Raw genomic sequence first — 16,515 nt, 5'->3', positions numbered from 1 at the left:
TCAGGGTCCTTGCCCCGGAATGTGTTCTCGGCCCCTTTCCCCCGTCCAGTTCCCCAGTTTTGTTTTGTTTCGGTTTTTTTTTTACCCTGCTTCTTCCTGCTCCAAATCGTGCTCTCCCTCTTGCTTGCAACCCACCAGCTCCACCCTCATCACCTTTCCATATCGTTCGCCTACTCTTTGCTCATCACTTTCCCTTCTTTTCTCCAGCAGCTCCCCGGTGCCTGCCTCGCGCTGGCATGTGTTGCTTCCGCGTTTCCCCTACAGCTGTCATGCGCATACTTTTCCCACAGGTTGTCTTTGGGGTTCCAGTCCTCGCTCCCTTCAGTCTTTGGATCCCTCATGCTCTCTTTCCCCTGGGGTTTGGCTTTTAAATCGCCAGGCCCCCCGTTTCTCACTGCGAGTGCTTTGCCCGCCTTCCTGGCCTCTCCCTGGCCGGGAACGATGCTGCTGTGGCAGCCCACCCCCAGAGCACAACCTGTTGCTCAGCCTTTTCCCCGCCCTGCTCCATCACTGCCCCGGCCTTTCCCCCCCAGCTGCAACACAGACCGTGATGCCTGCCTGTCGCTTCCCTCCTGGATCTGTCACTTTTCATGGTGTCTTTCTCCTTGCCTGTTGCCTTCCCGTGTCTGCTCTCACCCCCTCTTCCTTACGGTGCCTCTAAATCAGGATTGCCTTCCCTCTCCATATTAGTCTCCTGCCTGCACATATTTCTTTTCCCACGTACGCTCCTGTCCTCTCCCTTCCTACTGACTAGTCTCTGTGGCTTCCCCTGCGGGCATTTTGCACGGGAGTTTCTGGAGCTCCTCTCTCCCCGGCATCCTGACAATCACCGCTGTGGTTTGTCACCCAGGCCTTAGCTTTTCTGTGTCATCTCACCTCCAAGCTGAGAGCGTCCGCTTTCCAGCCCTCCCCTCTCTTTCACCATCTCTAGTGTCCCTTGCTGACTGCTCTGTGGAGTGCTCCCTACCTGTCACACCTTCTTTTTACGGGACTTTCAAAAAAACTCGGACTTGAAAAAGGAGCCCCCTTCCCCTGGGGCCGCAGTGCTTTTTGCATCCTTTTGCCTCATTCCATTCTTTATGTTTTCCTCTTGTTCCCTTCTTTCCCTTTAGCCCATTGGCACCCTTGCTGTATTTTCTTGCATGTTAACATCTTCCTCCGAAAAATATTCCCTCTTTTCATCCTTCCTACATTTTTCTCTTGTTACCCCCTCACTCCCGGTCACCTGGGCAGCCAGGCACTCAGGAAGAGGTCTGGACGGAGTTTTCCTGCGCAGTGGTTGACCCTTTTATGACTGAGGTGGAGAGAGAGGGGTGGATGATTTCCATTTCATCGCTGGTTTGGCAGCTGGTTCTGCATGGGACGGAGGTCTTTGGAAGCGGGAGTGTGGTCTGCTTGTCACAGTCTGTCGCTGGCCTGCTCTTTCTCTCCTGTGGGAACCACTTTTTCTAGGCCCTCTTGGAGTTGCCTCTTCCATCCTTTTCCTATCTCAATCTTTGGTGTAGCAGGTAAACCCTGCTTAACCAGAGAACTTTCCCAGGCTGTTGATTATGAGCTGGCAGGAGGAGGCCAAGTGCCTGACTGGCACCCTCAGGCATTTGGGGAGTGGCGATGGAGTGCCTGCTCCCAGGGAGGCTGTGGGGGGCATTGTGTCCTGCAGCATGGAGTACCTGGCTGCCTCAGTGTGGTCTCTTTGTGCTGTTTACAAAATGTAAATGTATCCTTGCCATGGTCTTTTTCTCGTGATGTGTGTGTTAATTCTTCTCCTCCGTACATGCTGAGCGCATAGTAGGAACTCCCGTTGGTTTTATGATAGCAGCAATCAGTGCACCTTTGGGAATGTGAGCTGCTCTTTGATAACCTTGTCCAGAGCAGTGGCTGCACACATTGTCATTCTGTTCCCCATTACCAGTCACTCATCCCGTTCCTATTCTTTATGGCCTTAGGTTCCCCCGAACCACTTCATAGCTTCTCATGGTAGCCAGTCTTACTATCAACTCGAGATTAAGTCTCATCCTATTAAAAGCACAGACTTTGGAAAACCTTGGATACACCTGTCACAGGCAGGTGCCTGTCTTTTTTTAAACAAGAAAGAAGACATGTCGCAGCTCCTTTGGTCACAAGACCGGAGGTGTTGGAAGCACTGGGCTCCTTTAGAAGAATTCGTGCCACGCGGGAGAGCAAGGAAGCTCTTCTGGTCCTGTTGCAGTTCTAGCTAAAGTAGCTGTGGGAGCGCGGGCGCTGCAATAAGCCGAAGGCTAGGAGACAAAAAGCAAAGAGCAAGGCATTTGGTTGGGCTGACTTCTTCCCCCCAAAGGTCCTCTGTCACCTTATTTAGATTTAAATGATTTAAACTGGCTTCACCAGGAAATAGGTAAACAGACTCCACTGGTTGTCCTCAAGTTCCAGTCTCTTGCTCTCCCTCTCCCCGTCTTTAAAACATGTGGCTGATGTTCCCAGGAGCTCTTTGATCACATCTGACTTAAACACACATAAACACACACACACTGAGAAGATTTAAAGCAGAAAAACAAACCTTGCGTTGTAGGAAGATTGCCTGTTTGCTGTCAACGCTGCTTCTAATAGTGAAAGTAGGAGATAAAAGAAAGCCAAGCCCTGTCCTAGCATGGTGGTTGTGACACCTGATTTCGGATGTGCTTTTTCACAGCCATAGACTCTTCTTCCTTTTGCAGGAGGTTTGTGACCTGGGCTGGTAGTTTGGGGGATTCTTAGTCTGTGAGCTGAGCTTTCTGTTCACTTTTCCAAATGGCTCCTCTGGCCTGAAGGCTTGGCAGTGGTGAAAGCAATCAGCAAGATGACTGTCTTCCCAGCCAGCAGCAGCAGCAATAGCCAGTGTGGAGAGGGGTCCAACTTTCAGAGTTCACCTGCGGCCGCCCAGAGCTTTCTGTTCCACCTGTGGAAGGGCTGCATGGCTCCCCCGCTGGCCTGAGGAGCCTCCACTACCCACCCCACTTCTGCTGCAGGGGGCAAGGGAGGGTGGCACTGTCACTCTCCTGGGGAGGGAGGGACACTGTTCATTCTCCCAGTTCTGGGAAGAGGAATTGGGAGGTCTGGGTGAAGAAAGCAAATCTAACGTAGGGTCCCGAAAAGACCGACGGAGCCACTTCAGACACACACATCGCCTGGATCCCAGGCTTGGTTCTGGCAGAATGTCGCAGTGAGCAATTGGTTCCAGTGTCATCTCGTAGCGAGCCCAGTTAGACCTCGTTTCACGGCGTGCCCTGCGAGTTGTGCAGCACTGCGCTCCGGGTGCTGCCTCTGACCTCTGCTCTTTGACTCTGGCCAGGGACTCCTTAATGTGCTGCTTTCGAGTTAGGGATATGGGTAAATGTCAGACCATAGATTCTCATTTTCTGGTTGGCCTAGAAATCAGGTGTTCTTAGAGCAAGGGCTTTGGAGCCCCTGGAGTTCATAGAATTGCCATACCATAACCTTTGAACCCAGTAAAGGTAACTACTAGTAAGTTCTCAATTTCTCTGTGACCTGTGGATTTGGGGAAGTAGCTAAGCAGATGGATAGAAGGCAATCATTGCACCTTGGCCTGCTTAAAATCAGGTTTGCAGAGGGATACTGAATCTTTCCAATGGCGACCAAAGATTGGGCCCATGGTTTTTTTCAGGGTAAATGTCTTAAGTAGAGTTGATGCCTCTGAGGTAGGAAGAGACTGAGAATCTGTTTGCCTGAGAGATTTGCCTGGTTAGATCTCTTGAGAATCAAAAGCTGCTCAGACTAGACTGCTTTCCCTGTGGACCGAACAGCCTAATGCTCAGTAGGCATTTGACCAGGACCAACCCATGCCTTCATGAGCTCTCTCACTGAGCACTTAGCCACCTGGCTGGCGTTTCTGCCCCCCAGGAGCTTCCATGACTTCCTACATATATATATTAGTCGTCTGGAATGAATATTTTATGCCTAGAGTGCAGCCACGCTTCAGACTTTGTGGCCCATTATCTACAAGCAGGATGGGGGCTGGGCGCCACCTTTGGCCTGATGATTGTGTCTCTACTAAATGGACTCCCCCTCGCGGCTCTTTGAAGCCCATTAGCAGCCTGGGATGCAGTAACCTCAGCAAATGGAAAGGGCGAGGAGGGTGGCTGTCCTTCCTTCCCCGAGACCGCCGGTGAGGCAGTCCCTCCGCTCTCTGCCCCGGTCAGCTGTAGACGGTGGCACCAGTCCTCTGCGTTGAGAGGAGCTGTGGAAAGGGTTTCATTTTCTGTTAGCTGTGGGGGTGCTGCCCGGTTTGTCACTTTCCTGTCAAAATATAAATTGAGAGGGATGTGGACAGGGTGGGTGGAGTTTAAACATGGCCCTTCCTCCTTGCGCGGAAGTTCAGCAAAATGACAAACCAGTTAGGCGGCTGAGCTTTCTTCTCTCGGGGGGGAGATTCCAGCATTTGTACATTTTGCACTTGAAGCTTGGATTCTCCAGCCTTTCTCCCAGCCTTCATCAAACACGAGTGAGTCACTGAAGTGTTATCTGTGCATTTTCCCCTCTGTCTCAGCGAAGGGAAGAGTCAGCCTTTACAATCCTTGTGGGGGAGGAAACCACTCTTTCCCGCTTCTGGCCTGGGAAGAGGCCCTCTGTCCCCGTGTCAACCCAGGGAGTTCCAGCGCTGAGCACAGTGTCACTCACTACCCACCACACTCGCTGCATGTAATTGCTGTCTTTTAGACTTTGAGAGGCACATCTGACTCTGAACCACCACCGAGAGAGAATCTGGCTTGGTTTCCAGCTCTCTCTCAGAGGAGGCGGGATCCCAGATCCTTCTCTTGCCCACTAGACCTGCTCCTCCTTTTGGGGGAGAAATAGGTTAGATCGCTTCACCTGAATTGTCTGTTTTTGTCTATAGTGTTTGAAGTTTCTTGGTCCCTGTAGGGACTTCTTTCCACAGATGTCCGTCTTTGGGTTGGTACTCATTTCCCCCTATTCCATGTATTTCTTTTTCTGAATCAAATAATTAATTTTAGACTTAAAAGCTATGTAATCACAAGGTTTGGTAGGCGAGAGGGTGAAATGGACACGGATATTGGTGGCTAGATGGATCCTGTGGGACAGTGGGGGTGGGGCGAGGAGATGAGGAGGGGTGAGTGTGTTCAATGGCTGGCTCCAAGCCATCTTTTTCTTTTTCACATAGGAAGGCAGAGCAGACCAGAGGCTTTGCTGCGGAACCAGTCAGGCTGGTTTGGGGCAGCCTCGGCCTATTTTCCTCTGTGTTCTTTGGGAAGTTGGCAGTACGCAGGTCTGTCTCCTCTGGGGCTCTGCTCATTGAGGGTGCGCTGGGACGATGCCCGTGGACACCCTCTCCCCTAACACTGAGTGCTCTCTGAGTTGAGGCTCCATGTGAGCGGGCTTTCTCTGCACCCATCCACCTGCAGGCAGTGTTGTCACGGGAAGCTAAGGTACAGCTCCTTTTCGTGGGCCCCTGGGCAATTCACAGCTTGGCAAAGGGCCCTCAGCCTGGCAGGAGGGAGGGACTGGCTCTGTGATTGGCTCCCCATTTGTTGATCTGGAAGGAAGTGTGGACTCTTGAGATCTGGCTGCTCAATCCAATGAGACCCCAGACCTCTTGCCTCAGTGCAGCGGACCGCCTGTCCAGGCCTGTGGGGGCGGACAAGGGAGAGACGGTTTTTGGTCGTTGGCAGCAGGTCCCTCAGCGGAGGGGCACAGTTTGGGAAGGTACCTGTGGGGAGGTGGGAGCCACCAGTCACATGTTGGCACTTCGTGAACAGCAGAAGGAAAAGGGCAGAGCAGGATTCCGAGGCTCCTGTGACCGTCAGGGCTGCTAACGCGGCAGGTTTTCCGTCTCTCACAAGCAGAAGCCGCCGAGTCTGTAAGCTTGGGAATGAATGAGTGAGGCACCTGCAAACAGCGCCAGCTGTGCCCTGGCCCTGGCGGGCAGGCTGCTCCTGTTGCCTCTGCGATGATCTGCTCATTGCTTCCCCCACGCAGCCTTTTGCTGAGGTGTGTGTTTGGGTTGCTGATAATCCTGTTTGGAGGGTGGCCCCCTTTCCCACCATCTTCTTCAGACTCGGGGGTGGGCTGGCTTCCCCTCCGTCACTGCCCCACCTTCCTTCCACTGTTTGCGCAGGTCGTGTTGGCAGCACTGGTGCTTGTTGCTTTGTTTTTGCCCCAAAGAGTTTGAATTTCTGGTTCTCCAGTCACGGTGGGCCCTCTCTGTCTAGCTTAGCTTCTGGGTGAGTTGAGCTTATGACAGAGTTGAAAGGAGGTCCCAGCATGTTGAGACTTCAGTGAGTGGTTTTGTTGTGGTTAGAGCAGGCTCTGCAGCTTGATTCCCTGTATTGGAATCTTGGGTTAGCCCCTACTGTGACCTTGGGTTTACCTAATTGCTCTAGGCCTGCTTGCTTCTCTGCAAAAAAGGAATAATAATAGTACCTATCTTTTAGGTGTAGTTGTTGTGGCTATTAAAAGAGTTAATGAGTATGAAGCACTTAGAATAGATCTTGGCAGGATGTAATCATCATCACTGTTTAAATGAGCAACTCAGTAGATTTTCTCTGAGTACCACACAACTTTAGGTCTGGTCCCTTGGAATTTCTCTGCAATTGATCGAAAGAATTTGGCCTAAGGTGACTTTTTATATACCCTTCTGGCCCCAAGGTTATAGCCAGAGGGACAGAAAAAAAGAAAAGAGAGAAATAATAATAAAAAAAATAACAAAAAAGAAAAAAAAAGAATTTGGCCTCTTCTAGCCATTGGGTTCCCAAAGGTGCTTTTTATAGTATTTCTGTTTGTTTTTAGTTTATTATTATTATTATTATTACCAATCAGCTATCTAAAAGAAATCGAATGCTATTGGGAAGGTTTATGTTCCTTTTTTTATGTTCTTTTAAGAGCACTTTTTAAATTTTATTTTATTTTTTTTTAAATATATTTATTGATTTTTTACAGAGAGAAAGGGAGAGAGATAGAGAGTCAGAAACATCGATGAGAGAGAAACATTGATCAGCTGCCCCCCGCACATCTCCCACTGGGGATGTGCCCGCAACCCAGGCACACGCCCTTGACCGGAATCGAACCCGGGACCCTTCAGTCCGCAGGCCGACGCTCTATCCACTGAGCCAAACCGGTTTCGGCAAAGAGCACTTTTTTTAAAGTTCATTTATTTTCAAGTATCAATATTATGCCATTTTATTGATTAAAGGAAAAACCCCACGACCATCTGCCTGCCCATGTTTCTGTGCTGTGACTGGTGGTGGTGGTGAATGTGCACCCTCATCAGTGGCTGGAAAGCCAAATCCAAAGTCACCAGAGCACGGGCTTTTCTGAGTGTTAGAGGAAGTGCCACCAAATGCAGGGACTCCTCTCGTCACGGTCCTTTCTTCAGGGGCAGTATTTACCCTGTTTCTCCTGTAGACCACGTGGGGCCTTAGCAGCTAATGATTGTAGGTTCCTTTTTCATTAGCAGAGGGCCTTCAAAGGCAGGTTCTTGTGCCTCTGTTGGCTCCCCCGATGTGAGTAGAAAGCCTCCCCTTTGTGATGCCTGGAAGGGCACAGCCATTTCTCAGCTGTTCCTGTGAATTTGTGGACTTTGAATCTGGGGCTGAGGTTTGGTCTCAGTTCCTTGTTTATCTTCATATCTTGCTCTTCTAGAGCCCGAATGCCTTGTCAGAACAGCAAGTAAGTTGCTTAGTTTTTTCACGTTGCGGCTGTGGCCAGGGAGGAAGGCAACAGCGTCGCCTCAGAGCTCATCAGGGAGTATTTCTTTCACTGTATTTTCCTCTTCCTTTTGACCCTTTGCTGACTTGTCTCACTTCCCTTTTTTCTTTTTTTTTCCTGTTTGGTTTCTTTGAACTCCGTTCCTTCATTATCACCGTCCGTCTCAGGTTTTCATCTCCACGTCCCACTCTGCCTTACCTGTTTCTGTGCCCCTTTTGTGGCCTGGCTCAGGAGAGGAATTTTGATAGTCTGAGATCTCCTTGATGTATAGAATCCCAGCACCACCCAGTCCTTTCACTCTCCTATTCCTCTGATTTCTGTGAAGTTAAGGATTCACTGCTTTAGAAACATTTTCTTTTTATGTCTCTGGAGCCACCTACCTCAGTAAAGCCAGGCTTGGCAACCTGACAACTTATTAGGGACGGCATCCCAGTTTCCCTGGTGACGGGGTCTAAGCTGCTTCCTCTGCCTATTAGGAATGCCACAATCTAGACCCTGTCTTGGGAGAAATCTGAGGAAGCACTTGTTAATTTTGGTAGCACAGCCTCGGCTAAGAGCTAAGAGACCAATGAAGTCTTGAACAGCTGACAGTCCTGTTTGCTCAGTGGTTAGAGCATCTGCCTGCGGACCTAAGGGTCACAGGTTCGATTCCCGGTGAAGCTGCGGGCAGGTGCCTGGGTGGCAGGTTTGATCCCTGGCCCCAGTCAGGGTGTGTGTGGGAGGCAAATTTATGTGTCTCTCTCACATCTCTCTCTCCCTCCCCCTTCTCCCTTCCACTCTCCTAAAAATTATTGGAAAAAATATCTTCAGGTGAGGATTAATTTAAACAATTTATTTTCATTATTACAATGCAGTCTTTGCAATTTGCTTCACTCTTCCTCTCTCACCAGTGTACACTGGAGTTTCCAGAGGCGGAATGATGTGCACTGACATCATCACTCTTGCCTAATGAAACATGTGTTTCTGTATTCTTGTTTTCTAGAATTTTTAAGGTAATGCCTTAAGGTATAAATATGGAAGTTTTCAGTGATCATCTGTTTGTTCGCAGTACTTCCATGCTCTTACTTTCTTTACTTGTGTCTGCTATAATCTCTGTAAATCTCATCTATAATAATCTAGAATAATAAAAGTGTAATATGCTAATTAGGCTGGACATCCTTCCGGACGTCCTTCCATTCTCCTGTCCTTCCGGATAAAGCCAGGGCTGTGAGGGAAGCCCGGGTCCCGGGTGCCTGCCGGTGGCTGGAGGGAAGCCGGTGCCGGCAACCAGGGGAAGGAAGGCCCACTCTTTTTTTTTTTTTTAAATATATTTTATTGATTTTTTACAGAGAGGAGGAGAGGGATAGAGAGTTAGAAACATCAATGAGAGAGAAACATCGATCAGCTGCCTCCTGCACACCCCTTACTGGGGATATGCCCGCAACCAAGATGCCTGAGCCAAACCAGTTAGGGCGGAAGGCCCACTCTTGAACGAATTTCGTGTATTGGGTCTCTAGTTGTTCAATAAATCATTATTTTAAAATCCCTGTATTTTCCCAGCATCTTTGAGAAAACACAACAGAAGTAAGTACAACTCACTTTTGGGGAAACTTGTAATTTTTTAAAATTTTATTTTCAAGTTATTTTAGCGCTTAATTCTAGAAGAAAGTGTATAATATTTCTCTTATATTTAGGGATGGATTGTTGGCTTAAAAAAGGGAGATTAGCCCTAACCGGTTTGGCTCAGTGGCTAGAGCGTCAGCCTGCAGACTCAGGGGTCCCAGGTTCGATTCCGGTCAAGGGCATGTACCTTGGTTGTGGGCACATCCCCAGTGGGGAGTGTGCAGGAGGCAGCTGATCGATGTTTCTGTCTCATTGATGTTTCTAGCTCTCTGTCCCTCTCCCTTCCTCTCTGTGAAAAATCAATAAAATATATATTAAAAAAAATTCACTCCTTTAAAAAAAAAAAGGGAGATTAGAAGACTTGCTTTCTCAACACATAGCTGCAATGTCTGTTTACTGAAATGGATGTATAAACAAGTGAAAGGGAGGAATGACTCCACAGAGACAGGGCAAAACTAAGAAATGCAAAATAATAATTAAAACAGCAAAAGTTTTCTTCTTAGCTTTATAGATACTAATGTACCTTATTGTGCCTTACGCAACAGCACTTTTTTGTGTAGTATTATAGTGCCAGTTCAAGACCCATCAGTCAGAGTTTAGAGAAAAAGGAATTGAATATTTTAACTGTACACACCATGAGTTCTTTCAAAGCCAAAACTTGTTCCAGCTTTTCAACCTAGAAATGAAAAAGTCACTGAAGCCTCTTAGGATAGGTTCTCACATTGCTTTGGCTGGGATACTGCACCCAGTAGCTAAGAGACCAATGAAGTCTTGAACAGCTGACATTCCTGTGTGCCTACTGGATGAAAAGTTAGCAAAATTCAGGGCAGTGCCATTTCATCTGTGACTGTGACTGCTCAAATTAAAGATTTAGCTGCAGCCGAAACCGGTTTGGCTCAGTGGATAGAGCGTCAGCCTGCGGACTGAGAGGTCCCGGGTTCGATTCCGGTCAAGGGCATGTACCTGGGAGGCAGCTGATCGATGTTCCTCTCTCATCGATGTTTCTAACTCTCTCTATCTCTCTCCCTTCCTCTCTGTGAAAAATCAATAAAATATATTTAAAAAAAAAAAAAAAGATTTAGCTGCAAACATGAAGATTGAGTTAATATTTTGTTTACAGAATTTAACTTTCATCCTACAAATGAGCACCTTTATAGACATGGCTTACCTTGTGTCAGCATCAACTACACTTCAAAAAACACTTAAAAAAAAAAAATATATATATATTGATTTTTTTATAGAGAGGGATAGAGAGCTAAAAACATCGATCAGCTGCCTCCTGCACACTCCCTACTGGGGATGTGCCCGCAACCAAGGTACATGCCCTTGACTGGAACCGAACCTGGGACCCTTCAGTCCGCAGGCTGATGCTCTATCCACTGAGCCAAACTGGTCAGGGCCAAAAAACACTTTTATACGAATGATCAGCAGCAGACACAAGTGGTGGGAAATATGCCCAGGGCTGAATAATTTTTTTGACTCTGATTGTTTCTCCCAGAACAACTTCATTTCCATTTGCTCTGTGGGCGCAGCGGCCATGGCAGAGAAGACTGCTGGCACATAACACGCCCAGGCAGTGACACCGAACTCCTGGCGGGCGGCGTCATGGACTTTGTTCCTGCTACACACTTGTGGTTTTTTAAAAAAGCCATTTTCACTTAATGTCCTGGATAAAGCACTAAACATTATTAATTCTGATGAAATCTCAATCCTCTAGCAAAGGTTTCTTTAATATTCTGAGTGAGAAACGCAGTCTCCTCGGAGCGCTGCTGCTGTGCACCGTAGTACAGTGACTGGCTTGAGCAAATGTACTTGTGTGTTGGAACTCAACCAGCTGCGTGGGTCATCATTTTTACTTGAAAGAACAACTGATGGACAACTATAGTTATTCAGACTTGAGTATTTCATGAAATGCATTTTCTTGAAATTGAACAAAGTGAGTCTGTCACCATTGCCAGTGATACAATTCAAGTTTTCAAGTGAAAATCAGAATTTTGGAAAATTTGTATTTGTCAAAGACTTTTTAAATGAAATCAGTGGTAAAATTAATGGAATATGATCTTTTGATGTTGTATGAAATGCCAATATTTGGAAATTCTGCATGAGTCAACGAAGGAATATTTTCCAAATTGCCAGTGGATAAAAGAGCCATTCAGAGTGCAAGATGACCGGTGGATTTAATGTAAAAGTACACAAAAGGTTCACTGATAAAATTTCAGATTGTACATTGCCACTGGCCTTTAAAAACTACCACTGCTGCCCCGGCTGGATGGCTGGCTTGGTCAAAGCGTCGTCTTGTATACCAAAAAGTTTGGGGGTTCAAATCATGGCCCGGGCTCAGACCTAGGTTTCAGGTTCAGTTTCTAGGTGGGGCGCCTACAGGAGGCGACCTATCAATGTTTCTCTCTCCCTTCCTTTCTCTCTGAAATCAATAAACATATCGTTGGTGAGGATAAAACAAACAAAAAAGACCACTTGGTGAGTTTTGGTCTAATATCAAAAAAAATCTGCCGTATCTGAATGGCTGTTAAACTCCATTTTCCAGCTACAGGTCTGTGTGAAGTGAGATTGTCTTCATATCTTTGAACCAAAACAACATTTTGAAACACATTGAATGCAGAAGCAGATGTGAGAAGTTGGTTCTCTTTCATTAATCCAGACATGAAAGAGAGCTACAAGAAAGTAAAACAGTGCAACTCCCGTCATGAATTTCATTTTATTTTTTATGATATATTTTTATTGATTCCAGAGAGGGAGAGGGAAAGAGAGAGAAAAACATCAAGGATGAGAGAGAATCATTGATTGGCTGCCTTCTGCACGCCCCACACTGGGATCGAGCCCGCAACCCGGGCATGTGTCCTGAATCGGATTTGAACCCGGGACCCTTCAGTCCGCAGGCTGACACTCTATCCACTGAGCCAAACAGTCTCGGGCTTATTTTCTTTTAAATAATACAGTTTCTTCATTAAGAATAGGTTATTTGGTTATAGGTTATTTTGAGACCAAAAAGTGAGATTCCTCTGTTGTAGACAAAACCCGAGTTGATGGTCCCTCTTGGGTTGGTTACTTGTGATGGCTTCGTAAAGAGCTCTAGTTTGTAATTACCAGCCCCCATATAATCTCTGCTTACGCCTGAGAGACTGACCCAAATTAATGTCCTTCTTTTAGTACATGTAACTGGCCTCATAAGGAGTTTGTTGCTTTATCTGTGGTTGGTTTGTTTCTTTTCCCTCTCTCAAAAAAATTATTGATTTATTTTTTTACAGAGAGAGGGGGAGGGAGGAGGTGGGAGAGAGAGAGAGAGAGAGAGAGAGAGAGAGAGAGAGAGAGAGAGAGGGAGAAAGAGAGACATCAGTTTGTTGTTCCACTTATTTATGCATTCATTGGTTGTGTATGTGCCCTGGCAGGTGTCGCACCTGCAGCCTTGGTGCATTGGGACTATGCTATAACCAGCTGAGCTACCCGGCTCCTCTCTCTTTTTTCTCTATTCTTGAGTTTCTTTTTCTTATTTTCTCTTTATTCTTCTACTTTTAATTTTTCTCTCTTTTTTTTTGTCAAATTTTCCCACTTTTTCCCTCTTTTTTCTTTGGCATTTCATACAACATAAAAAAATCATATTCCGTTAATTTTATCTCTTTGTTTTTGTGTCTTTTGTTTGTTAATATTTGGTTTTTTAGATTTGTGGTCTGGCATTGTGTTTTTGATTGCATTATAAGATCAGTTCCTCAGGCACTTCCTTTGGTGTGTGTGAAGTTGTGGTTTGGAAAATACAGTTTTTTCATTAAAAGTAAGTAACTCAGGCCCTGGCTGGTTTGGCTCAGTGGATAGATAGAGTGTTGGCCTGTGGACTGAAGGGTCCCAGGTTTGATTCTGGTCAAGGGCACAGACCTGGGTTACAGGCTCGTTCCCCAGTGGGGGATGTGCAGGAGGCAGCAAATCAATGATTCTCTCTCATCATTGATGTTTCTATCTCTCTCTCCTTCTTCCTTCCTCTCTGAAATCAATAAAAATATATTAAAAAAAAAAAAGCTCCCTGTATTAAAAAAACAAACAAACTCAGGTTTACCTGTAATGGGTTTATGAATGTTCTCTTAAATTAATGGGTACATATTTAAATCTTTCCTCATATTAATTTCTAATGTATTAATTAATGGATACAGTCTATATAAGCAAAAGTTTTGGGGGGGCTCAATCATTTTTAATAGTACAAAGGGTTTCTGAAACCAAAAAGTGTAAGAATCCTGGTTGTAGACAAAACTTGAGTTAATTCTCTCTGGCTTTGGTTGGTCAATTTCTTGGTAATTTCATAAAAACTCATTTTGCAATTCCCAGCCCCTACTTAGTCCCGACTGGCTCTCAGGAAGCCACCCGCTGCCTTGGTGTGCTGTCTTGGTTCTCAGTGGCCCAAGGGACTTTGACCAAACTTGGCTCATTTCTTCCTTTGAGTATATAGCATTGGCCTGGTGAGTTTCTTTTAACTGTTAAATTTTATTTTTTAAGTTTTGAGATAATTTTAAACTTAGAAGAGTTGCAAAAATAGTCCAAAGAATTCCTGTACATTCTTCACCCAGTTTCCCTCTATGTTAACATCTCACCATAGAGCATGTATCAAAACTAAAAATTAATCGTGGTACAATGCTATTAACCAAAGTACAGAACTCATTTAGATTTCATCAGTTTTTCCACTGAGGTGCTTTTCCTGTTCCAGGATCCAGCCCAGAATCCCGCATTGCATTTAGTTGTCATGTCTGTGTAGTCTCCTCAAATCTGTGAAATTTCTTAATCTTTCTGTGTCTTTCAGGACTCGTTTTGAAGAATACTGGTCAGTGTTCTATAGAACATTCCTCAGTTATGGTAGTCTGAAATTTTCTCATGGCCTTGTGCTTTAATCCTTTCCCCCCCCATTGTGGTAAAATACACATAACATATAATTTACTTAAAAAAAACATATTTTTATTGATTTCAAAGAGGAAAGGAGAGGGAGAGATAGATAGAAACATCAATGATGAGAGAATCATTGATTGGCTGCCTCCTGCACGCCCCACATTGGGGATCAAGCCTACAGCCCCGGAAAGTGCCCTGACCGGTAATCAAACCATGACCTCCTGGCTCATAGGTCGACATTCAACCACTGAGCCACACCAGCTGGGCCATATAATTTATTTTAATAATTTTTTTAAGTTTAGTCTAGTGGCATTAAGTACATTCACAATGTTATGTAACCATCACCACTATTTCTAGAACTTTTTCATCATTCCAAACAGAAACTCTCTGTCAGTTAAATAATCACTCCCCATCTACCCTGCCCCCAGCCTCTGGGAGCTTCTGTTATACTTATGTATAAAATTTTCCTATTCTAGCCGAAACCGGTTTGGCTCAGTGGATGGAGCGTCGGCCTGCGGACTGAAGGGTCCCAGGTTCGATTCCGGTCAAGGGCATGTGCCTGGGTTGTGGGCACATCCCCAGTGGGAGATGTGCAGGAGGCAGCTGATCGATGTTTCTCTCTCATCGATGTTTCTAACTCTCTATCCCTCTCCCTTCCTCTCTGTAAAAAATCAATAAAATATATTTAAAAAAAAAAATTTCCTATTCTAGATAACTCATATAAATGAAATCATACAATACTTGTTGTTTTGTGTCTGGCTCAATTCACTTAGCATAATGTTTTCAAGGCTCAGCCACATGTTTTAGCTTTAATTCCGTTTTAAAAGTTAACTTGGATTTGCCCAGCCAGAGAGGCTCAATTGATTGTTTTTCGTACACCAGGAAAGGCTGTCAGTCTGATTCCTGGTCAGGGCACATGCCTGGGGCTGCGGGTTCAGTCCTCAATTGGGGTGTGTATGGCAGGCAACTGATTGGTGTTTCTTTCTCACATTGGTCTCTCTCCCTCCCTCTCTCCTTTCCTCTCTCTAAGCATGTCCTTTGGTGAGGATTAAAAAATGATTAACTTAGATTTTATGATGATATGTAGTAAGTTGATATATTGAAAAATAATTATTAAGATGTAGTTGTAATGGGTGTAGTATTATTATTTTAAATTAATTAATAGTTTAATATTTTCTCTGTTTTAATTATAATGCAGTCGCTATAACCCACATAAACAAGCTATTTGAGGTCCTTATAATTGAGAGTGGAAAGGTTTCCAGACAGGTGTAAGAGCCGCTTCTGTAGACAAGCGTGGGGTTGATCTCCCGGGCCTTGATTGGCTGGTTACTTGCAATGACCTCATAGTGAGCCTTTGTTTTGCAATTCCCCGTCCTGGCGGGGCTCCTGGACGGCACTCCGCTGCTTTGGTCTGCAGTCCTTCTAGCTGAGGAAGCTGCTTCTCAGGGACTCTGACCAAAGTTGGCTTCTTTCCTCCTAACAGAGTATTGGCCTTTTTTTTTATTCCATTAAAAAGATCATTTGGCTTACTTGGATTTCATTATGACAGTAGGTTTTTTTAAAACTTATAAATTGGCTATTGGTCAATTCCAAATTTGAAAACTGCAAAGCTTGCTTAGCCTCTAACCTTGAAGAACCTTGTGCCTACAATAGCTGAAGGCCGATAGGCTCCGCCAGTCACCAAGGCCAGAGCACCCAGCAGTATGTCCCCCCCACCCCCACCCCAGGCTGTAGGGCCAACACACTTTGTTGCTATTTCTTCTGTACTTAACCCTTTGTGAGCCCTGTTTGAGCAGATTTGGTGTGTGTGCCAGCGTGTGGACTTTATCTTTGTGTGATGATTCCCTAAGAGACAGGTAAAGTTACGTTGGCTATATTATCATTCTCGGCCATGTCCTTTTGCTTATACTCGTCCTCTGATTTCCGTAGTACCTCTAACTTATCAAAGCTTCCCTTAGTACGGTTACTAACAGACCTTTGGGCCCCGCTCTAATAGTCGCTTGGACCAGCTTTAAGCAAATCTTTTTAGACTGATCTCATTTGTTCAGAATCACTTCTCATCAGAGTCATTAAAAAACCTGTTTCGTCAAGTGCTTCACTTATATCAGTTTGAGTCTACATACAGACTTGGCAGGATTATAGCTCTACTAGTATTTCCTGTCACTCAGCAAGTCCCGCAGTCCTGTGCTTTTTACACAAAGCATATTTCTTCTTGGATTCACATGTGGCTTTCATTTCAGTTCCAGAATTGAACTTGATGTGCTTTTTCCTCTCTTTGGCCGTTGGTCTGTACAGAAGATAGACTTTTGGTTTCAAAAAGGATTTGTTCAC

At 45.6% G+C, this 16,515-nt stretch overlaps 1 protein-coding gene across 6 annotated transcripts in view; it reads left to right on the top strand.

Annotated features, from left to right (window-relative positions):
* Positions 1 to 16,515, top strand: part of MARK2 (microtubule affinity regulating kinase 2) — a 57,175-nt gene that overhangs the window by 1,092 nt on the left and 39,568 nt on the right. The gene's annotated exons all lie outside the window — the stretch shown is intronic.

Source organism: Myotis myotis, unplaced genomic scaffold, assembly GCF_014108235.1.
Source record: "Myotis myotis isolate mMyoMyo1 unplaced genomic scaffold, mMyoMyo1.p scaffold_m19_p_10, whole genome shotgun sequence".
Lineage (NCBI taxonomy): Eukaryota > Metazoa > Chordata > Mammalia > Chiroptera > Vespertilionidae > Myotis > Myotis myotis.
The sequence above is the reverse complement of the archived record's forward strand: the minus strand, read 5'-3'. Positions and strand labels throughout refer to the sequence as shown.